Below are 25,604 nucleotides of genomic sequence, written 5' to 3'. Positions count from 1 at the left end.
CCAGGTGCCTATGCTCCTGGTTGCTGGCTCAAAGTCTGGGAGTTTCCTGGGGTCTGGGTTAGTTGAGACTGCTGGTCTTCTTATGGGGTTTCTCTTCCCTTCAGCTTCTTCAACTCTTTCCCTAATTCATCCATAGGGGTCCCCTACTTCAGTCCAATGATTGGTTATACATATCTGCCAGGGTTTCAGTCAGCTGCTGTTAGAGCCTCTCAGAGAACAGCAATGCCAGGCTCCCATCTGTAAGCACATCATAGCATCAGTAATAGTGGCAGGCTTTGGTGCTCCGCCATGAAATGGATCCCAAGTTGTGCTGGTTATTGGACTGATCTTGCTTCAAACTCTTCTCCAATTGTTGTCCCTGCAGTTCTTTTAGACAGGAACAAATCTGGGTCAGGAGTTTTCACTGTGGTTTAGTAAGCCTGTGCCTCTACTTGAGTACCTGTCTATGTACTGGAGGTGGAATCTCACTCACAACTTTTTAAAATATAAACAATGAGCGAAACAATGAGGTATTAAAACAATGAGGAAAACAATGGGGAAGCAATGAGGTATTAAAAACTTTTGTGTAAGTATTAAATGAACAGACATGAATAGGCACTCACAATTGTAGACATAAAGTTGCTAATTAGTTCAAATTTGGTTTCTTCAATGGTCAGTGAGATAATGCTACCTCTATTTTGTCACAGTCATAAAATAGAATGCATATCTAGCTTTATGTATGCTTAGTAATGAGAAATGATTTCCAGAAGGAAATTCTGATGGAATCCAGTATACTCCCTATGTAGGTGATCAAGTTGGTAACGCTATGAAGTCATGTAAAAGACCCAATAGCAGAAAATAAGAAATAAGAAGGTTTCTTACATAGAGGAAGAGATCAAGAGCCTTGTGGAAGGGTTGGGGCAAGGATTGAGAAAACAAGGGTGGTCAAGGATACCACAAGCAGACCAAGAGTCAATTAACCTGGGCACATGGGCGCTCATAGTGACTAAACCACTAACCAAAGAGCATCCAGGGCCTAGACCGATGCCCCTACACACTTGTAATAGATGTGTCCAAATGTCTCCATGTGGGTTCCCTAAAAATGGTAGCAGCTGTTGTCTCTGACTCTGTTGCTTATCTTCGGATCCTCTTCCACTGTCTGGGCTGCTTTCTCTGGCCTCAGTGGGAGAGGATGTGTGCTCAGTGGGAGAGTTCACTGCAGTTTGGTGTGCCAGAGTCTATTGGTACTCATAGAGGCTTCCTGTAGTACTTGGGAGGAGAGGAGGTGGCTTTGAGTGAGATGTAAAGTGAATAAATAGGTTAATTAAAGAAGGAGAGAGAGAGAGAGAGAGAGAGAGAGAGAGAGAGAGAGACAGAGACAGAGACAGAGACAGAGACAGAGACAGAGACAGAGACAGAGACAGAGAAAGAAACCTGGAATTAGAAGCAGGAGTGAGTCATCTAAGTGTACAGCTGAGTGCATGTCAGGAACACAAAGTCAAAGAACCTGTCTGAATCTTTGAAAAGAAATGAGCAAAATGAACACCTAGTTTTCGGAGGTCAGACCCAACTTAGAAAACTTTATTTTGCTCATGATAAGAGAAGAAAAATCATCTTTTTTTGTTATTTGGTTTTCTTTTTGTTTTTCATGGAGTTCTTAGAAGGATGAATGGAAAGGCTTTATGTCAATACTGAGAGGATAATAGAGAGAGAACTAAAACATCCTTCAGGAAATCTCAAGGGGCTGCAGAGATGCTGACTCAGTAGTAGAGAGCACACCCTGATTTCTTTTTCAAATAAGACACAAGTTCAGTTCTTAGCATAGCATGGGACAGCTCAAATCCATAAGAGTGTCTAGCTCCAGGGAAGCCAAAGCCCTTTCTAGCCTCCTCCAAACACACACACACACACACACACACACACACACACACACACACACACACACACAAATTAAAATTACCTAAATAAAAATAAATCTAGAAAATAGAAACCTCAACAACAAAACTCAGGAGGCAAAAAGCATTAAGTGAATGAATCTAAAGTAGAAGAATATAAATTGTTACATATCTAGCTCCAACAAGTTAAAGTTCAAATTAGATATCAAATTAAAAACATACAAGCATGCAAACATGCAGAAAATATAACTGAGGATGTAGAAGAAGATTATAATAAGTACTCAAGGACAGGGCCAGCAGAACAATTATAAACAAATGTACATGTTTTAAAAGGTTCAAAGGGATTACATAATAAGAAGAGAGTTTTGAAAGAAAAAGTTGTTCAAATCAAACTTGGACAAATATGAAATATGCTCAACATAGCAAATATGCTGTATAGTTTAAAATTGAATTAGAAATTTTAGAAACAATGGGTAAGAAAGGACTAAAATTGATAAAGTACACTCCCCACCATGAGAACCAGGTCTACTGTTGCCCCTGCCCAATATCTGCAAGCTGTGTGCCCACAAGTTACCACTTGGACTTTTCCAATCAGAGATAACAGCAATGGCCTCAAAATGGAGGGCTACTGCATCTTGGTATTTTCACCAAGTATATGTAAGATACTGGCAACATGCAATGCTTTGGATGCAAATCCACCAGAATTCCCACACAAGGTTCAGTGATTCCTATTTTCTTCCCCATGGTTCTTCCCTCACGGAGTTCTTCCCTGGAGCTCTCTTGCTTATGAGGCTGGTCATCCTTGGAACTCTCGAGGCCAGGACATGGCTTGACAGGAGACGCCCTACAGTGTTTTCCAAGCTCTGAGCAGCCTCTGCATAACAGCATTAAAACTCAGGCATCCACGAGACAAAATGAAGCAGTGTGTGAAGAGGAAGAGCTGGAGTCGGCTTCAGATGACAAAGTGGAGTGTGGCCTGAACAACAAGCAAATCACTGAGGAACTCTGTCAATCCTTTGCACAGACTGAGAGGCACAGAGAAGGCGACAGCAGCAGCTGAACATGGAGCACCTGAATGACTGTGTAAAAGTGGACCATATCCTGTATTTCAACCACCACAAGTGAGTAGACCTCCCATCTGAGAAACCCTGGGAGCGGCGCCACACACAGATGAAGAGCTTAAATGCGACCATTGCTTCCAAGATCTTTGCCATGGAGCCTGCTGTGCAGCTGAGCTTTGACAAGCACTGTGACAGAAAAGTACTGGCCTGTCATTCCCCTGAAGTTCTGAGTCCTGAACATTAGAACCCTAGGCAATACCTCACAGTTCCTAGCCTCTCCCTCATCATCTTTTCTGGACATTTTTCAAAGAAAGAGGCCTGAATACCAACATGGTGGACACAGTCTGTCAACCACTTATAATTCTGTCAGCAGGAGATACACTGTTGCCAACACAAGGAACGTTCACTTGACATATGTACTGCACTGGCCCTCTGTTTTCTCTCTAAGAGTCCAGTTCATTGAAATTATTGCCTAGAAATACTGCCTATTGTTTTGCGTTTTTAATTTCCCTCTTGAAACCATCCAGAATGTCATAAAAGCCTTAGGCTACATGCCATTTATTCTTACATTTTTAGACCAGTTTTCATACAGACCGTGCTAGATACAAACTATTAAATCTTCCTGCTTCCATCCCGCCCCCAAATGCCAGCTTACAGGTTTGCACCCCTCATACTGGGCTTTTGTCCCCATACTTATTAATTGTGCCTCAGTGACTTTGGGGAATTGGTCATGCTATTAATCTCAAGTTTTGCTGATGGTGCCAAGAAGGGTAAGGGAAATAGCACAAATGAGGTTTAGAAGGGATAATCAACGGCTGAAAAATCATCAGATAAAATAGACAGCTGGGAAGGAATAAGGCTGAAAACCTCTTGGAGAAGGCTGACTAACTTTCTAAGTGCAGAAGCATTTCAGAACCTATGGCTCATAACAGTCTTAAAAGGTACACCCCCAGGGAATTACTTAAGATGTTAATTAATATACATTGAATGAGATTATGTAGAATTACATATAGACTACAGAAGATAAATCATATTCCAGAAAGTATGCAATGTGCAAATAACCAAAAAAGTCCATCTCAAGGTATTTTGAAGCTCCAATTCTTTGTACAACAAGACCATTTGAGTTACTAAATATCATTTGTATAGCCTGCTTCCGCTCTGGGAAGCATATCTTTTCTTAGTAAATTCTCTACGTTTTCTTGCAACCAGTCTTTGTGCAATTACTTGTGTTGGAAAAATGACTCTTCCTGCTGTGACCATGGAACAATAGTATCTGCTAATATTAGAGCAGAGGATATAGAAAAATTGTTTGCCTTAAAGGATCAAAAATTTCTCCAAGTTGGTTAAAAACATAAAGCCATCATACTGTGCATCTAATTTAATAATATGCTGCTTCTTAAACGTAAAGAGAGGGCTACACAGGTGCTTGGTAGTTAATGCTACTTGTGACCCTTTCCAAAGACATAAATTGAAGGCCCAGTACCCTTGTGTCAGTTCTGACAGTTATACCTTCAGTTTTGCGAGTTCTGATGCCCCATTCTAGACACCACCCATACCCGTTAAAAGAAACTATACTGTGAACAGATAAAGAAAAATGGACTTATTTAGAGTTTGAACAATCCAAGAGGAGAAGTGCTAGTTTGTACCTGCCTTTTCTATAGTAGTGTTACAGTTTTAAGGAAAAATAAACAAAAGCTAAGAAGTAGGTGTGCTTAATTGAACATGTCAGTATTGTATGATGTCTCATTCTTGGGACAAGTTCCTCCTCTCCTCTGAATGGCATCACAGTTCTAGTAGCCTTTCCCTTCCTCCAGAGATTCATATGGAAATTTCATTTTTTTCTTTAGCTCACTGTTTCAATTGTCTGAGAAAATTAATTCATGAGAAATTAATATCAAGTTTTATATATGTTGAATACATTAGTATAGCTGAAAATATTCCTATGTGAATTAATACCTATTATAAGCCTACTTTGAAAAGTAAGAACATAAATGTATTTAATTAACTAATAATATCGATAAATATTAAATATATAGCCAAAAGTAAGTAAGCTACATAAAAATAAGATAAAAATCAATAACTGGAAATTTAATTAACTTAAAAGCAAACTAAGGACAAAGACTGGACCTTGATACTCAAAACTGTTACTAGAGTTCTCCTGGTCAAAGACATGGTACTGTTAACAAGGGAATCTTGACCACCTGTCCTCAAACTGCAAATGGAAGACAAGAGAAAAGAGTTATTCAGTTTGGCCACAGTGAGAAGACTAACAAATGAAGAAACTCAGTGCTACTTCACATCCTAAGTCTGGAAATGACATGATGTGGGTCCTGCCAAATCAGTTAACAATCATGACAGTGGCCCAGGATGTTCCCAAAGGCCAATCTAATGAAAGTGATTTTTTGAGTTGGATCTTGTTTCCCTCTTTTCAGTGAATGTCAAGGTGACAAGCAAATCCAACCTATACAAGGCACCTATGAGAAACCTGCACCAAATATGAAGAGATGTATAATAAAAAAGGATGCATTTGTTGAAACAAATTTCACCTTAATAATGATCAAATGAGGAGTAAATATATACATTAATAAGAGATGAAATGTTTTTCTGATAAACATATTAGCAACATAACTTCTTACTGTTCCTTTAGTTCCCCACCAACAATAGACAGGATGGCATTATTACTGAAGATGTGTGGAAACGCAAAACTGGAGCTGATCTGGAAGGTTCTTCCCTGCTGCTTAGACCTCACACTGCTTTGCAGGTTATCAGAGGAAAACAGTTATCAACCAGTGATCACACATTGATGCAGGCTTTATATGTTTCAATACTGAGCTTCCTGAAAGATATGCCCTAGAACTCCTCTATGTGTGCACACTAAATTCAATATATCCCATAGAACTCCTCCTAATGTGTGCACTGAACTCTACTGTCTGCTGATTCGAGCAAAGGACACAGAAAAAAATTTTTCAATACAGGATCAAAAGTTTCCCCATTGTTGGGCCAAACATGCAAAACAATAACATGAATGTTCTGACAATAACCACTGCTTCCCGATTAGAGGGATAAGATTTACTTCATGTAAGAAATACATGCCTAGCAGTATTGAATCATAAAAACAAAAGCAGCAACAAAAAATGTGACTAAGGAGGTTTTAGGTCTACTGAGAGTTCGACTGCTGAGAATTTGTCAAATGGAAATTTAGCTAAACTGCCTTATGACTGTGTATGTTTTTCCCCAGAGACTATTACTGTCTTCATACAGTCTTGTTCAGAGAAGCCTTTTGCAACAGTCAGTGGACAGTGGTTAAAGCAGGGGTCCAAAGACTTGAATGCTTGCCCCCAAATACCTATTGCACTACTCCAAACTAGACACAAGGAAAACCATGGAGGATGGGGTCGACAGATTGTGAGAACTGAAGGTTGAGAAGGAATGTGGTAGGGTATTGTCTTCTGCATAGGACATGGCAGTTACGATAGTGAACACAGAGCGTCTGTGTCTTCTCACATGCTGCTTGGGGAAAAAAAGACAAAAAGGAAAGAAGAAATAAAGGAAAGAAAAGGAGACGAGCAATAGGGTAGAAGCAAACCTTTTGTGAAGCAGACAGGTTCAGCAGGACTGGAAGAAGATGAAAGAGAGTTCATTGTATATTGTTTATGACATTTCTAATAAGTTAGAAAAAGAATAATGATTTAGTAAAGTGTTGTGGCAATGTCTTTATTATATATTATATATTATACATTATAATTGACTTTGAAAATAATAAAAACATATATTTTAACAAAATAAAGCCACTCGGCCCCATTTCTACCACTTGTAGTTGCTATTTTATGCATTTGTTAAACTCAATTACACATAACTATATCTATATGACTTTTATAAGATCCACCTTCATAGTTGCACATTTATTCTATTGAAACAAATTAGCATATAAGGTTTTAAATACTGTAAAATTTTACAGTTACCTTTTGTATGGAAACTTCACAAAGAAGCATTTTTGTCAAGTGTGACATATGAAGTTAAAATAACAATAACAAAAAAGAAACGGCGAGCACTGCACAGCTTGAACATGTATGCCAAGTAATTGAGGAACCTCAGTGACCAATCTGTAATCGCAAGAAGAGACTTTGGTAAGCTTCAGATCGTGGTACTCTAAGAAGCAAGAGAGCTGCACAGATCTAAGTGTAAGAAGACATTGAAAATGAGAGGATTGCTTTTTCTCTTTGAGATGTAAGAGGACAATCTCTGCTTCCCATTTCTTAAAGCATTTGCTTAAGCAAACTTGCAATTGTAAGTCCTCCTCTCTGAAATACATGCATATAAATCTTTATAAACAGGAAGGAAGCCTCTTGCCAGGCGCTGACTTTGACTCTTAAACCATTCTGAGCTCTGCCTTGGGCAAGCATCATGACCTCAGCTATCCTTACTTCGAGGCATCATACTCACCCTGACCCCAGTGTCTTTCTCAAGGGCATGAGAATCACTTTTAAACAATATCAGTAAAGATGTCAGTTGCATTTCTTAGCTTCTGGGACATTTAGGGGCCTAGGGATGGCAGGTGTTTTATTCCAAGATGCAAAGTTACCTCATCAGAAACACATGAGTATATTTCTTCCTTGGATAAAGCCAGTAGCAAATTTAGATGCCTGCCCAAATTATCAGCTGAATTTAGAATCAACTATGTGTGACAAATGGTGCTGTCAAGCCTTCTTACCTAAGGACTAATTGTTCTTTATTATAATAGCATGTGTGTATTGGATTGAATAAAGTTTGGATTTAGATTACTATTAATGTGTCTCTATTGATTCAGTAATTGTAGCAAGTATGCTATGACAATTTAGATTGTTCACAGTAGGGGAAATGGGTCAGGAGGTGTATGGAATGCTGCAATTCCCTTTCCTCTGAAAATTCAAGGCATTTAAAATGAAATGTTTTGAAAAGAGTTGGTGTTTTAAAAGATCCATAATTTTATTCCTAGGTATATAAAACTATGTGTCCTAACAACAGTTTAGCAGTTTTATTTAAAAAATGAGGAATTAAAAACTAATTACTTATCAACAGGGGGGTGAATAAACAATTTTATATATAAATATTATAAATATATACATATGAATAAATTATTGATGCATATGTTATTATAATTAACCTCTAAATAATTTTGTTAAATGAGATCATTGAGATATAATATTTTATAGGTGATCTCTCTTTCTCTCTCTCTCTCTCTCTCTCTCTTTCTCTCTCTCTCTTTCACACACACACACGCACACAGACACACAGACACACAGACACAATTATGGGGAAATTGTGAAAACTATAAACTACCCTTCAGAGGCAATGTAGGTCAGTAGCATTTTAAAATAGTGGAGTAGTCAGTGAAATGAGGAGGGATAGACTACAAAAAAGCAAGTAGAATTATTGATTTTTTTGTGGTAATTGTTTTACATATGTGTGCTTTTGTAAATTAAATGTAAAACATATTTCCATTGAATTAATAAAACGTGGAACTGGGGAGCTCATCTAGTTCAAACTTCAGAATAAATATAAAAATGTCAAAGGAATTGGGCTATTTATATAACTCCAAGTTCCATTTCATTCAGTAATTACTTAGGAAAATGGCTTATTCTTACAATTTTCACTTATGTTATACTATGTAAATAAGGTTAAATAGACCCTCTTTCTTTAAAGGGACAAACGTGATGTGTATGCACCACACATTGCATTTATATTCTGTAGGTGAAGAGAGGGCATCACATGGTTGAAATGAGAAGAATTGACCTGAATTTTTCAAGAAATACCTGCCCCAGAGTTAACTGTATGGATTGCCCAATTCAATTGTCTGTGATTCAGAAGATCTGGAACACAGTATTCCCAGTGTCAAATTTTCCTGGATTATCTGTAGCCTTCTTAATAGCCATACTTTGGAATCCTCGGTGTTTGCTTTAACAATGCCACTGGGGATTAGTAGTTAGGTCCTTTAGAACTAATAAATGCAAATCTAACTTCTGCCAACTCAAAATCTAACCATATCTTCAGACATCCTCAGGGATCCTGTAACAGTGACTTCACCTCTATGATCTAGCTTGTCTACCTGATGTTTCCATTCCTTTACTTAAAATAACTCAATGTGTGGCTTTCTTTGTTTCAATACTACAAAAAAAGTCACTGAAGTGTTGCCAAGTTGGAACATGGTAATTGAAGTAACTTGAATCCAAGTTTCCAGGCCATAGAGACTCACATTTGACTCCTGAACTTCCTCAAATTTCTGAGGTGAGAGAAGGTTTATTTGCATTTGAAATTAAGAACAATGAAGAGAAAAGGGTATGCAAATTTACCTAATGTGCGAAATGTGAAATAGCACGGTGGGATGAGATCACAGGATTATGATGTCACACCCAAATGTATTCAGGGTTTTATTTACCCCATTTCCTCATAAGAGAAAGTGAAATTGGTAATGTAGAAAATTTTGATATGTTTAATAAATTATTTGAGAAGGATTCAATGGACTTAGAGAACATGAATTGAGCCCAGAGAACAGAATATTTTTTTTCTCTTTCGAAGTAAAATTGAGAGCAACAGAGCATGCATTTTCTGTTGAGAGTTATGATAGACTTTTATCTTCAAATGATGTGGGTTTCATTAGGAAAAACTCTGAGAGGAAAATAAATATATATTTCCAGAGAGGAAACTTATATTGCCAAAAAATGATGTTAAGGGGCCACTTCAGAAAGTTCTCCATGGCCTGGGTGCAAATTGTGATAAGGTTAGAGGAAAAACTTAATTCTGATTGAAGTGATAAAAGCACTAGTCTCTCTATTGCTTTCTCAATCCTAGCAAGGTATACTGTAAAGAGGGTAGATTTCCTTATGTAACAGCCCGTTTTCATTTTTATTTTCACCTCAAAGCTTATACTTTCTGAGATGAGAACACTTAACATATACTGTCTTTGTGTTTCTCAAGTATATACTACTTTATCATGACTGTAGTCACACTGTTGACTAGGTGTTTAAATCAAATTCTGATTAGAATTATGCCACAAAGTAATGTTTCCCCAAACACTCTAGAAATAATTAATGGTGGTGCCTTTGCTTTCAATAAATATAACTGTATCTTCCTCAAGAAACCTCACTTATTAATATTTATAATCTCTCTGAAATTATACTAGCATTCATTCATTCCACTAAGCCATTTCATTTTTCCTGTTAAAATGCAAATATATTATCTGGGAGGGTGAGCACATTAAATCTGTAGCAGCCATTAGAGATGTATTTCAATTAGTTTAGTAGTCCCCCTTTATTAGGCTTGTTGAAAATATCAGAAGGGTAGGTAGTTAAAACCTTAAGTAACTAACTTAGATGAACATATTCCCTAAGCATACGGGTAAGCAAAGAGAGAAACTATGCTAGATAATTTGATTATTGTCAAGGTACCATAAAAAGATAAAAGGAAGATGTCTAAGTTTGACTAAACTTTCTTGGCCTTATAGTTTAATTGCTTTTGGTTGATGAAATATTTAGAGACATAGGTTAATTTTATACTTAGTACTTTCTCAAAGTTTACTTCCTTTTTACAATATTTTTATTAGTTTATTCTTTTCAATTTTACATATGCATAATTATACATCCTGACACACTCACTAAAGTGGATGATTTTAGCTACTGCAAAGCATATATCTTAATTCTGCTGCATTTGCAAGAATCATACTAAACCTGTTCTCTACCTATGGATGCGTATGTTATCATTGGCAGGCTGGAGAACTGAAAACATTCTAGCATTTTTATGATATGAATCTCAGAATATCTTTTTACAACATTTTGAGTTTTTGTTAATGCCTTCATTTCTTCTTTGAGTAGCATTTTATATAAGAATATGAAGGTCAGGACTAGGCTAATGGATAAAGGGTAAATGATACTAAAACAGTAGTTTGAATTATTGTTATTATTACTACTTGATGGAGAATATGGAATTTAGAAATTTTAATCCCATATAAAGTATTACTCATAAAAGGTATATTGTTGTAAGAAATGCTATAGTTTTGTACATTTTAGTGTAAACTATTTTAATGTTTGATAAAAGATATCATTTCTGCTTATGAGAACTACAAGAAGCAACTGAGTTCTGAGGAATTAAAGCTTGATTCCTACAGGTAAAGAACAATGAAGAGTTGTTCGTAGTTTCTCATCATGGATCTTCTTTCTAATTAAACTGCTGATAAGGGATGGTTCTGAAAGCTTTAAAAGTTAGTTTGCATGTAGTAATTTGAATCTTTTAATTAACAACAAATGATTGTCTCAAATACTGATGCTGTCAAATGTGGGATGAACTCCAGTGAGATATGGAGTTAGAGGGAGACATCTAGGAAGCCAGACTGATCATGTGGAAACTCCAGATGATGGCAACAGGTATGTGAAAAGTATTTTATGTGTTAAAATTTTTTGTGGAAAAAATCACAGACAGATAAATACATAGATGATAGATAATTAGGTAGGTAGATAGATAGATAGATAGATAGATAGATAGATAGATAGATAGAAACATAGTCAAGACATTCAGATAGAAAATGAAATCATGGTTACTGCAATGAGTTAATGTAGAAAATGGGAAAGTGGAGACTAGAAGATACAACATTTAAATTCAAAATGCCTAAAAAGACAGATTTATATGTTCTTTGACATGTAGATACTGAAAGACCACAGTTGCCTCATTGCTGTTAAATTGGGGAAAAGCTGGAATAAGCTGAGGAGGAGGGCAGCCCCATGAGAAGACCAGCAATCTCAACGGCACCCCAGAGATCTCTCAGACACTGGGCCACCAACCAGGCAGCATACAAGAGTTGACATGAGGCCCCTGACAGGTATATAGAAAACTGCCTGGTCTGCCTCACTGAGAGAAGATGGACATAATCCTCAAGACACTTGAGGCCCCAGGGACTGGGGAGGTCTGGTGGAGTGAGGGTGGTGGGTGGGGACAGCCTCTTAGACACATGGGGATATGTGATGGGGCTTGGTTGGGAGGCAGATCAGAAGGGATATGAAGTCTGGACTAAATTTCTAAGCTTTTATTTATAAGAATATGTGCCAGAGGGCTGGAGAGATGACTCAGATTGCTTTTCCAGAGGTCCTGAGTTCAAATCCCAGCAACCACATGGTGGCTCACAACCATCTGTAGTGGGATCCAATGCCCTTTTCTGGTGTGTCTGAAGATATAATAAATAAATAAATCTTTAAAAAAAGAAAAGAATATGTGCCAGATATTCTTAGCAACATTAGAAATATATAATCAAGGTGAGCCTTTTAAGACAATATATTTCATTTGAAAAGGAAAGAAAATATTTCCCTACTTATAATGATAACATCATGATATTGATGTCATCAGACAATGCCAGAAATGTATAGGCTCAAGTTGTACTGACTAGTTCTTAGGAATAAAGGATGTGAAGACTCAAAGTAATGGACATTTAGTATGCATATTTACATTCCAAAGAGAAATGGATACTAAAGGAAAGAGTTTAATCGCTTCTATTAGAACTAAAGGAGAACCTGTCACTACATTCTTAGAGCATTGACTTCAGAAACTTATGCAATTACCAACAATTTACCTCTCTAGAAATTTCATATCCCTTTAGAAACTAAACAGCTGACAGCTTTATGACACAGAAATATGCTTCTCAAAATCTGGGGTACCATTTCCTTGAAATGTAGGCATCAAGGAAGGAAACACCCAATCCCTCTGCTAATGTGGGATACTGGGCACTTAATATACAAAGGGTACTGAGAGAGTTTTATTTCAAATTATAAAACTACTATGTGTCACTCAGAAGCGTGTTTCTTCTCTAGGTTGAAAAGCTCTCAGGGAGAACTTTCCCTCGGGATGGAGACCCTCTAACTCCAAAGACCAGACCGAGACACCACAGGATGCAATCAGCAAGAGGAGTTGGTTTATTGTCGGGATACACAGGCACAGGCACCTGCGGGCGCTTCAGTCACTCGGGGGACCGGCGCGCCCCACGGAACCAAGGATGGGCTTTTTATAGGATTTTGGGGAGCAGAAGCAAGCATACAGAAGCAGATGCATGGTTACAGGGATATAATTGGTGGATTCTAATGTGGCAAGGGTTTAGCCCGGGGGCAAGTTTCCTAGCTACCTTCCTGAAACATAAGGACTGACTCGGCCCCCCACCAGGGTGTGGGACCTCTCCCGGGGCTTTTTTTTTCATTGTCAGGTGCTCAACCGAAGTTGTCCTGTTGCCAGGCCTTCAACCAAACATATCTTGCTTGGCAGCCGCTGTGTACTCAGTGTTCTAACCTTTCCCTGAACCAGTCATCTTAAATACAGCCTTGCAAAATGGCGTTACTGCTGCTAAGCTGGGGTCTTTCATTCCCCCATTTTTTTTTGCTAACTTTGAGTGAAATCTTTCACTCGACTTCAAAGAAATGGACAAATGGGGGTGGTGCTCCATATATTATTTCAAAAGGAGTTAGACCATGGGGGCCCGGGGTATTCCAGGCCCGATATAGAACTAGGGGAAGGAGGGCCACCTAATCCTTTGAGCCAGTTGCAAGCGTAAGTTTGGATAAAGTCTCCTTAATTGTTCTATTCATGTGTTCTACCTGACCTGAACTCTGGGGTCTATAGGCACAATGTAATTTCCAATCAATCTCCAGCAATTTGGCCACCAACTGACTTACTTGGGAGACGAAAGCGGGCCCGTTGTCCGACCCCAACGCTTGAGGCATGTCATACCTGGGAAAGATTTCCTCGAGGAGCTTCTTGGTGACCATTTTTGTAGTCTCGTGCTTTGTGGGGAAGGCTTCGACCCATCCTGAGAAGGTGTCTACAAACACTAGGAGATACTTGTATCCATATATACCTGGTTTAATTTCAGTAAAATCAATTTCCCAATGGATGTCGGGACGGTGTCCCCTAGGACGAACTCCTTGTCCAATCATGGTCCTTCCCGGGTTAACCTGAGCGCACGCTTTGTAACTCTCAGTCACCTTTTGTATCGCTTTGTCCCGATTCAAAAAAACACAGATTTATCTCTTCCCGATCTAGTCATCTTCTTAAACCCCAAATGGGTTAATTTATGTAAAAAGGAGATCAATTCAAAAGTCCTTTGTAGACCCACTGTTTTAGTTGAGGGTGGTAGATGGCCCCCATTTTTTTAGGAGCTCTATGTCCTCATGGGCATAAACCCAACTGGTTTGTCCCACTGGTGGGGGCGTGGGTTGGTCTGGGCTATTTAAGGGCAAGATTTGTTTGTTCATGGCCGCTTCTCGCGCCGTGGCATTGGCCAGCCGGTTTCCTCGTGCCTCTGGGTTGTGCCCTTTCTGGTGTCCTGGACAACGTATAATACTCAGTCTTTTGGGCAAGAATAGGGCTTCTAAGAGGGCCAGAATTTTAGCCATATCTTTACCCTCAGATGTGAGCAGCCCCCGCCTCCGGTAGATCTCCCCGTGGATGTGTGCCGTGGCAAAGGCATAATGGCTGTCTGTATATACATTTAGCCTCTTACCTTTTGCCATCTTGAGCGCCTGAGTCAAGGCGATGAGTTCAGCCCGTTGTGTGGAGGTACCAGCAGGCAGGGCTTTCGCCCAAATCACTTTGTCCTCCGTAGTGACCGCAGCTCCAGCCTCTCGCTCTCCCTCTGCCAAGAAGCTGTTGTCATCCGTGTACCATGTGTGGTCAGCATTCTGAAGAGGCTGGTCCGATAGGTCCGGCCTGGTTCCATGTACTTCTGCGAGGATTTGTAGGCAGTCATGCTGTTCTGTCTCCTCTGGTAGAGGAAGCAAGGTGGCAGGATTGAGGGCGACTACGGGCCCAAACTGAACCCGTTCTGCATCCAGTAACAAGGCTTGGTGTGAGAATTAGAGAGCCAGCGGTCTGGGGGCTGCTTTACCAAGGCCTCCACTGCGTGGGGTGCTAGGATGGTGAGTGGCTGTCCCAAAGTCAATTTTCCAGCATCCTTGATCAGGACAGCAATAGCAGCCACCATCCTTAGGCACGGTGGCCAGCCGGAGGCCACAGGGTCCAATTTCTTAGACAGGTAGGCCACAGGGCGTTTTCAGAGTTCCAACCTTTGTGTTAGGACCCCTTTAGCATACCCCTGTTTCTCATCGATGAACAGTTACTGAGCAAATTGTAAGGGTTTGGAACAGTCAGATGAATATCTTCTATCCTCTTGTTGACCTTTCTCAAGTCTTGTACTGGCCTATAATCTCCAGTGCCGGGTTTCTTAACAGGCAGAAGAGGCGTATTCTAAGGCGACCGGCAGGGGATTAGGATGCCTTGATCTAGAAGCCTCGTAATGTGAGGCCTTATACCTTGATAAGCTTCATGTGACAGGGGGTATTGTTTTATGGAGACTGGAGTTGTAATTAAGGGGGGCTGTTGGAGCGCCAACCCCATCCCACCAGTCTCTGCCCAAGCCAGTGTCCTGTCCCGGTTCATAGGGTTAGAACTTGAAGGGGAGTTCCGTGGGGGCCAGTTATTTGGGCCCCTCCTTCCTCAAAATGAATTTAGTTTGGTGAGCAGGTCACGGCCCAGCAGAGGGTACGGGCAGTCCGGAACATGTAAGAAGGAATGGGTCACCTTATCGGTAGCCAGCTGAACCCGGCGGTCCGTAGTCCATGGGTATTGTTTCTCACCAGTAGCTCTTTGTACCCAGGCCGTCCGGTCGCTGAGTTGTCCTGAAGCTTGGGTGAGGACTGAATGCTGGGCTCCTGTGTCTACCAGGAAAGTAACCGGCTGCCCCCCAACTTAAGCGTTACCCTGGGCTCAGGGGGGGGCTCCTGGCCCTGACCTCCCTAATCTTTATCTAGAGCCAAGAGGGAGGTTCGTGGTCGAGGCTTTCGGGGTCCGCCAGGCTTCTTGGGGCACTCTCTGGCCAAGTGTCCTTTTTCTTTGTAATAGGCACATTGATCTTTATCCAGCTTTAGCCCCTTTCGAGCTCCCCCCCCCCCCATCTCCCTTCCTTTTTTGGCCCTGAACTACGGCGGCCAAGATTCGACTCAATTTTTTGTTTTTTTTTTTTTTTTATCTCTCTCTTATTAAAAATCTTTTCAGCTTCTTTAAGTAAATCCTGTAATGTATAGCCCTGCAAATTTTCTAACCTCTGTAACTTAGTCCTGATATCTGGAGCAGCCTGCCAGATGAAGGACATAGAGACACTCGTCATTTGTCCTGGGTCATCTGGGTCATAGGGAGTGTACATACGGTAGGCCTCCTTAAGTCTCTCTAGAAAGGCGGAGGGAGTTTCCCCTGCTTCCTGTAATACCTGTTTTACCTGAGCCAAATTAGTAGGGCGTCGTATAGCCCCTCGGAGACCCGCTAGAAGCAACTGGCGATAAAGGCGTAGGTGTCCCTTACCTTCAGCTGTATTAAAATCCCAGTTTGGTCTCTTAAGTGGGAATGTAGCATCAATTTCCTCAGGCAGCTGGGTGGGACGCCCATCATCTCCCAGAACATGCTTTCTGGCCTCTAGGAACACTCTTTGTTTTTTTTTCTGAGGTTAAGAGGGCCTGTAAGAGCTGTTGGCAGTCATCCCAAGTAGGCTGGTGGGTAAGTAAAACAGATTCTATTAGGTCAGTGAGTGCCACCGGATCTTTGGAGAAAGAAGGGTTGTGTTGTTTCCAATTGTAAATGTCAGCTGCTGAAAACGGCCAGTATTGGGTCTGGCCACCGGTTCCCTGTCTAAGTGGGAAAGCCTGGGAGGTTGAATCTGGCATTACCTCGCGCTTATTGTGTAATCTCCCTGCGACAGGGGAGAAACCCTTATCAGACTGTGGCCCGGCAACTGATCTGGCCGGCGGCTCTGCCTCCTCCGTTTCAGCCGGGCCTGTCAGAGAGAAGATCTATGAGAGGGGAGTTTGGGTCTGCCGGGAGGACAGGTTTTTTAGAAGGCTCTGATTTCACAAAGGTAGAGAGAGGAAGACGTGGCCGGCGGACCAGGCGGGGCCGAGGGGACAGGCTGGGGGTTGAGGGGAGGCCAATTCGGGTCCACGAAGGGTTCCGCCCAGGGGGGGGTTTAAGGCGAGACTCTCTCAAGTGATAATATAAGAAACCTGGTCAGGATATCCGTGGACGACCCGATCTTTAACCTGTAAAATAATGATCTTATTAAATGTGCCATTCACTGGCCATCCCGCTCCGAAAGTGGGCCTCGACGGACTGGTTGTGTGTCCGGTCGTGGACGTCTTTCTAATGATCAAGAGTGAGACTTAGGGGCATTGTTAGGGACTGTCCCATGTTAGTTCTAAGGAAGATTAGAACACAGAGAAAACAAACAACACCAACAGTCAAACAAACAACAGACAGGCGTGCTGCACGGCTTTGGTACCAAACTGAAAGCAAAAAGTCAGATGGAGGTGGCAAAGGTCCGGGGCCCTCTGAAAGCCAAAAATACAGACAGAGGTGCCGTTAGTCCGGATCCTTCACCTCTAACCAGAGTCCCAGTTTGGGCCCCGAAAAGTCGGGCCCTAACACCCTTGGAATGTCTTCCAGGGCTGCGGGGCGAGAAGTCCGAGCTCGTCAGCTCCTTCTTCGTCCCGCCCAAATTCCAAACAACCTGGCTGAGCGCTCACAGAACAGACCTGGCTGAGCGCTCACAGAACAGACCTGGCTGAGCGCTCACAGAACAGACAGAATAAGGCAGAACGAGACAAAATCAGACAGACAGACAGACGCCGGCCAGCTTACCTCCCAGTGGGTGGTCGGTGGTCCCTGGGTGGAGGATCTCCTTTCCCGGCCAACGCACCAAATGAAAAGCTCTCAGGGAGAACTTTCCCTCGGGATGGAGACCCTCTAACTCCAAAGACCAGACCGAGACACCACAGGATGCAATCAGCAAGAGGAGTTGGTTTATTGTCGGGATACACAGGCACAGGCACCTGCGGGCGCTTCAGTCACTCGGGGGACCGGCGCGCCCCACGGAACCAAGGATGGGCTTTTTATAGGATTTTGGGGAGCAGAAGCAAGCATACAGAAGCAGATGCATGGTTACAGGGATATAATTGGTGGATTCTAATGTGGCAAGGGTTTAGCCTGGGGGCAAGTTTCCTAGCTACCTTCCTGAAACATAAGGACTGACTCGGCCCCCCAAGGGTTCAGCCCGGGGGCAAGTTTCTTAGCTACCTTCTTGGAACATAAAGACTGACTCGGCCCCCCACCAGGGTGTGGGACCTCTCCTGGGGCTTTTTTTTTCATTGTCAGGTGCTCAACCGAAGTCGTCCTGTTGCCAGGCCTTCAACCAAACATATCTTGCTTGGCAGCCGCTGTGTACTCAGTGTTCTAACCTTTCCCTGAACCAGTCATCTTAAATACAGCCTTGCAAAATGGCGTTCCTGCTGCTAAGCTGGGGTCTTTCAGGTAAAGTCAGTTAGCTAAAAGTACTTATCTATCAGAATACTATATGTATTTAGATCCCAATGTATGACAAATGGTGCTGCAAATCTTACCTGAAGCATAGCTGTAATTGTTTTTGTTTTAATTCTTTGATAGTTTTCCACATGTATATCTATTGACTTCTAGTCTTTGCCTCCACCTATTCCCCTTCCTCTTCCACTGAAATTCTTCTTCCCAATAAATGTCTTTCCTCTTCTCACGTCTTCTTATCCAGTGTAAGCCTCCTACTTTATATGGATTTGCTTCCATGAGAATCTGCTGGATATTATTTACTAGAATGGACAATTTATCAGTGGCTACATCACTGGAGAAAAGGGCACCTAATCCCTCAGTACCTGTATCTTCTGATAGACTCACATGGAGAGGAGGCACCTCATGAGCTCCTCATATTCATAATGAAACGTTGAATGGCCAGTCCTCTGAATTTCCAGCTATGAATTATCTTGAAAATGTGCAGATAATAAGCTAGTACCTCCTTGGATCTATGAAATGAATATATTTATTTATGTTTTGTAGTCTCTTCCTGACTATGACAGGTAGCACTTTCTACTTTGAAGTCTGTTTACTCATGAAGTATTATCTTTCCTAGCCAGTGATGCTAGACTTTCTCTTTTGGAAAAAATATTAATTACATATAACGGGGATATATATATATATATATATATGTGTGTGTGTGTGTGTGTGTGTGTGTGTGTGTGTGTGTGTGTGTGTGTCTGTATCCTACTTTAAATTTTTCTGGTTTGTCAAATTTATAAACATATAAAGTGCATCCTCAAAGTTAAAAGTTTCCTGTTAAATCATGCAAATAACTTCTCACAAAAGATTACTTTTATCATTTAGACCTTCAAAAAACAGCTTCATGTTTTTTATTAGTGAAACAATATAAAAAAACAGAAAATAAATATATAGAATGTTGAATACTATTCTAAATTCTATAATTATAATTGCTCATTGCTATATATGTGCATGTAGTTACTATAGTGGTACAATTTCATCTATGAAAAGAAAGATCTGGGGACAGTATCATCAAATTGCTTGATATACACTTATATATTTATTATTTAGTCTTATTTTAAGAAGTGATATGAAAGATGAAACAATCCTCCAATTATGTCAGCTGATACTGAGACTAGTAGTAGCCCATGATTAGCCTTCAGATTGTTATATACTAGAGCAAAAAATGAAGTAGAAACTTGCCATTGCAGAAAATATCATGGGCAAATTATCAGGAAATGATGTACTTACAGGTGAGGACACACGTCAATGCAAGAGGCTCAATAGCTACTGGGGCTACATAGTAAGAGGAATGAAGATTGCGGTGGAAATAACATGGCTTCTTGGCTCTTCGGCATACTGCAGGCTGTCATAAGCCTACATTTTCAGTTACAGGTAGTTCTTTGTACAATTTCATGCACTGCATACCTCACTAACACCCTCTAGGCCTAGGACTTAGTATTAAAATGAGCTGTACATCACCTTCAGAAACTGTAGTACTCCCTTGCTTGTTCCAACAAGGAAACAGGCCATGTTGGCAGTTTTCTCTTTGGAAACATATTCTTATGTAAATTTTCTGAGGCCTCCCAGATTTCTTTCTCTTCCGGTTGTTTTCCTGCCTCAACAATGCTCTTCTTCATAAAGAACTACTGGGTGTTAACAAGAATTTTCATATATACTCAGGATGGTAGCACAGACCTTTAATTCAAGCTATCAGGAAGTAGAGGCAGTCTATTTTCTGTAAGTTTAAGCCTAGCCTAGTCTTCATAGCAATTTCTAGGCCAACCAAAGCTACCTAGTAAAACTGTAACTCAAAAATGGTACTCTGAAGGAGATACGCCTTAGTGACTAAGAGCAATGGCTACTGTTCTAGAGAACCTGTGTTCTGTTCTTGACACTAACAGGGCAGTTGATTGTCTGTCACTCCAGTTCCAGGGATGTATACGTCCTCTTTCACCTCCACCTGAGCCAGGAACACACATGGTAAACACATACATACACAGGTACATACATACATACATAGATACATACATACATGTAGTGAACACATACACATACATATAGTTTCATGTGGTAGAAGCTTTGCCGCGAATTACATACTTCCTAATATTTTGTGTATTTGAAGACAGTCTGACATGACTATGTACTCTAAAGTACAGGGACTTTTACAAGGTCATAACTCATCTGTATGTACGCTGTTTAAATTGTCTGTGTTCATATCAGTTCAGCATAAACTTAAACTCAGCTTTTACACTGAACATGTGTGTGTGTGTGAATATTTGTGTGTGTGTGTGAATATGTGTGAGTGAATATACATGTGTGTGTGTGCGATATATATCACAATGCATTGAATGTTCAGTTTAAACACATTATTATGACTTTGGCTATTATCTCTTGCTCACTGAGCAATATTGTTCCTGTGAGATTTAGCTTTTAACACCCTCTCACTTTTATGACATTTAAACATAATTTTGTGTTAGAGGCACAAAGGTTCTTGTATCCACAGATGATCACTAGGGAACCAGGAACTTAATCACTCCTGGGTGACTCCTGACAGGAGAAAATACCTATTTTCTACCCAGAAGGCTGGGAACAGATATTAATAATCCACTGCTTTATCCATAGAGACAGACCTCACCTAAATGCCCCAGAATGTTATCTGTGATTGTCTTTATCTCAATCTTTATCTTTAACTCTCCAGCGACCCCATCTTATGGGAGATGTCACATGTATTTTATGTCCTGCTGACCTCTATGCTATCTCGATCAGAGAGACAATACTCGACTCTAGGCTTTTAAGCTTCTGAATCTATCTTCATGGTCACATGCACTTTGCAAAGAATTTTCTATGTAGTCATACCTTAAGTTTTATTGTGCACCTGAAATTGAAATTATTGTTAATGGTAAAGCTGACATGGGAAGGATTATTGCTCTAGAAATGTTTGCCCAAATTGTACTGTGTTTAAATGTGCTAGTAATAAACATCCTGTTATCAGACTCATGGAGGTTTGGAAGTTGATTTAGTCCAAGTTGGGCTAAACTGAGTTTTTATTCTCACCTCTCTGCAATTTGTTATTCTGCCTGCCATGAGTCTTGCAGGGGCCCCACCATATTGATTTCTTTACTGGTATATTTTTGATGAAATCTCATCATTCATTTATTTATAGGATATAGAGTTAAATTCACATTTGTCTTGAAAAGTGGAATAAATTAAAAAATTTCAAGAGATTCTTTTCCTTACTATTATAAATTCTCAGCTGTGTGTTTCCTGGTAAGCTGCAGTGGCTCCTTTTGTTCTATGGCTGATAACTTTAGATCAGGTGCACAGAAGTTTGTCTTAACCATCATTTCCTTCCCAGTCTCTGCCACTTCATTCCTCCTATTAAGATTTTTGGATATCTCTTCCTTCATTTCTTTTATCAGTAATTGTGTTATCTTTTTTTTCTTTGTGGACTTACAAACTTTACTATTTTTCCCTAGTATCATATTTTCAATTTACTTTTATTTCTCTATCGAATGTGCCCTGGATTGCCTGCTGCAGGACCCTACTTGCCCTTGAGGGTTGGATGTGAGGTGGCATGAAGTCAATGGCACAGACTTCAGGAGCCGATGAGAAACATCTCAGCAAGCTCATATGAACTCTACTGCAAGCTTCTTTAATACCCTCCTCCTGTGCAGCCTTGGTCCCAAGAAAGCATGTCTTTTAAATGGCAGTTAGCAATTGGCAGGCATTATCTGCATTAGCAATCCTTTGTTTCTTAGGCAGTCCTCAGTTAGGTCCTGCTGCAGGAGATGCCCTTGCAACTGCGCAGTATCCCTGATCCACATTTAAGCAGAGGCGGCCTAGCCGATCGTCCTGTATTTCTCTATTGATTTCCTATTTTGCTTTTCATTGATTTCTGCTGTAATTACTGTTTACTTTACATTTTTGCTTTCTCTGATGAAAAACAAAGCTTACATTATATATTTCAGATTGTTCTTTTCTGATAGTTGGGTGTGGTTTCCTGCTTCATTAGACCTCATAGATAGGAGTCTAGAAGTAAGGGTACCACAGAAGGGATGCCTTATTGATCCTTTCTAGTTGACTTGATGTCTCTTAGTGTATTATCTTAATTACTGTTTTACTTAAGGGCCACAGTCTCACCTACTTCTCTGAAACTAGGTCACTGAGGAACAGAAGTATAGGAACAGAAATCCAAATTCTCCATATGGGATCCCATGATATAGGGTTATACATACATTGAGATGAATACCGAAGTGTCCTAAGTCAGCTCTCCCGACCATCCTAGTTGGAAGCCACATGCATCTAGGAGAGGAAGAAGTCTTAAGAACTTTCCCGGCCTTTAGAGGCATTGATAGGATAGAGCCTCAGCTGTCTCTATGGTATTTGGTAAGGGGTATCTTACTTTCCTTTTTCTTCGGAGAGGGGCTGTGTGTCAAAATCTATTGCTATTTCAAATTGTCGGTCTCTTCAGTCCTGGGCCACTCATATGATAAAAAATAAAATAAAATAAAATGAAATAAAACAAACCCCCCAAAAAAGTTGGAAGGAAAATCACAATTTGTCGAGAGGAAGGATGGATCCTTTGCAAGGCAGGGATTTTCATTTTCATGTTTAGCTCCTTATGATCTTTTTTTTTTTTTTTACATAGAATGTACATGGCTTCTGGTCGTAGTATAATGGACTGGAGAATATGATTACACTCTTATTCCTGATGAGCAAAGTTGACTATCCTGTACTTTTAGTCTTTTAAAATTTTTATAGAACACAAGAAGTATTTTCTTAACCTTTAGTTATGTATATGTGTGTGTGTGTATGCTTCTGGGTAAATCAGAGGAAGTGAGTGCTCTTGGAGACTGGATGCATCAGTTCTCTCTGCAATGGGAGTTTACAGGAAATTCCATGCTATCTGATGTGCATTCTAGCAGGTAAACGTCCATTCTCTGAGAGGGTAGCAAGTACCATTAACCCTGACCCTTCACTACAGTTCTTGTAGAGTATATTTTAAATAGAACCTTCCTAGTGGTTGAATTTCTTGTCTGTTGGCAGTTAGTGCAAGGGCTTTTGTATCATTGTAGACTATTTCCATGGCGACAGACTGTGTGTGTCATGATCAAGAAGCAAGTTGGGAGAACAGGTTTATGCAGCTTACACTTCCACATTGCTCTTGATCACCAAAGGAAGTCAGGACTGGAACTCAAGCAGATCAGGAAGCAGGAGCTCAGCCAGATCTCATGGAGGCATTTCTGCAACTGAGGGTCCTTTCTCTGTGATAACTCCAGCTTGTGTCAAGTTGAAACACAAAATCAGCCAGTACCAACATGTATGCATACAAAATAATGTAAAGCATTAGCCGTATTTTAGCAAAAATATGCTACAGTTCAAACCCATTTTCATTAATAAAATTATACATATAATTTAAATTTACACATAATATATACAAAAGTATATTACTTTTAAATATTTAAATTACATAGATATTTTATATGTAAATACAAACTATGAATCTATAGTTAGAACAATTAATTCATTGAAATGAGATATTGAGAAATGTGTATTTGGTCAACATTCTTTTAAGAGTTGACACTGAGCTTGCAGGTGTAAATCTATGCTATCCTTCATATTTATTTATGTAGCTAAATAGCTTATTTATTTTTCTTCTTTCACAAAATATTTGATATTTCAGTTAACACAAGGGATCTCACCTTAAGGATCATGGTATATTTGCCCGCTAATGGAATACCTTAGTTGCTACAAGACCCTTTTCATTTCTCTTTTCAATAATCCATTCATGGCTTATGATGCTTTTAATAGGAAGATAATAAACTCAATGAGATTTTAAGTTATTATAGGTTTATGGTATTTTACAAATTTTATGCTAGATAATTTCATTTGTTATATTGTTAGTTATAACTTAGAGAAATTTTTATGGTAGATTTCAGAATTTATATTCAGTTTTAAAAAGGAAAATATGTATAATCATACTTGATGTTCATCAAGGTCACATGCTTTTTAGAAGCACCTGACAAATTAGAGTCCCAATTATTAAAGCAGTTAGCATGACCAGTCTAACTGAAAAATAGGAACCAGGCCGCAACCATTTATCATGCATTTTTCAGGATATTTCTTTTGCTTCCCTTTCTTTTCCATAAACAGTGTGCTCCTCATGTAGAAACATTTATACTGGAAAACTTCTGATAGCTTTTATCTGATCCACATACAGCCGATATCTGCTGGCAATTATTACCACACTGGGAGTCTGACATTTTCCATTCAAAGGTGGGGAAATCCCATTTTCTAGAAGATACAGTTTCCTTGAAATGATCTCTGGCAGCCATCAAGAGAAATGTGAGGGTGCAGAAGTAGGAGCTATGTGCAAGGGACAAACACTGCTTCTGTATAAGAATTTTAAATCTGTACTCACTTGAATGATAAAAAGACATGTACTTACAAAATTCCTCACACATTTCTGGGAAAGAACTAATGATTTTCTTTTAAAATTTCTTTATTAAAAACAGAGCTACTAAGAAAGAAATGGTATACATTCTATATTAAATGCAAGATAGCTTAGTAGTACCTGTCCTCAAGCCTCACAATCTGAGTTATATTACCATCACTATATAGAAAGAGAGAACTAACTCCTAGAAAATGTCCTATATACATACTATATAGATTTTATATGTATACACACACACATATATATATGATGATAAAATGCAATTGTATTTTTACAATATGAAATTACTGCTAGTGCTTAAATCTCATAAGAAGTCTACATCAAACTACACATTAGGTATTACAAACATACTTTAAGCATACACTCAAGAAGTTTAAATAGTAATTAAATATGTGATTAAAATTTCAATTATTCTTGAAATATTCTTGAAATGTAAAATTATACTTTCACCTACATTTTGTCTTTGAACTCATTATGTAATTGAACTCACATTATGAAATTGATATGAATTTATAGTAAAATTTGTATTTAATGATTGTAAGACACAAAATATAATTTTGATTTTCTATAAACTATTCGGGCTAATATATTTATTAATTATATGGTAAATATTTTGTAGTGATTTGATTCATCTTTTGCAGCATTTAAATATGGAACACACTGGATTTTCAATCATAGGAAATTCAGTAAACTTCTAAAGATTAAATAACTTGTCAGCTTTTGAACAATAGTATTTTAAAATTCCATGCCATGTTTGTTTTGTTCTAGGTTGAAATTTTAAATACCATAAGACCATGCCTAAGTGCCAATCAAAAGGAATTA

General features: G+C 39.6%; 1 pseudogene; it reads left to right on the top strand.

Moving 5' to 3' along the window:
- Positions 1-2,480: 2,480 nt before the first annotated feature.
- On the top strand, positions 2,481-3,165 carry Gemin8-ps9 (gem (nuclear organelle) associated protein 8, pseudogene 9; annotated as a pseudogene).
- The last annotated feature ends 22,439 nt before the right edge of the window (positions 3,166-25,604 follow it).

The sequence above is a fragment of the Rattus norvegicus genome, chromosome 5, assembly GCF_036323735.1.
Source record: "Rattus norvegicus strain BN/NHsdMcwi chromosome 5, GRCr8, whole genome shotgun sequence".
In the NCBI taxonomy this organism is placed as follows: Eukaryota; Metazoa; Chordata; class Mammalia; order Rodentia; family Muridae; genus Rattus; species Rattus norvegicus.
Note: the sequence above shows the minus strand (reverse complement) of the source record. Positions and strands in the feature narration are given on the sequence as shown.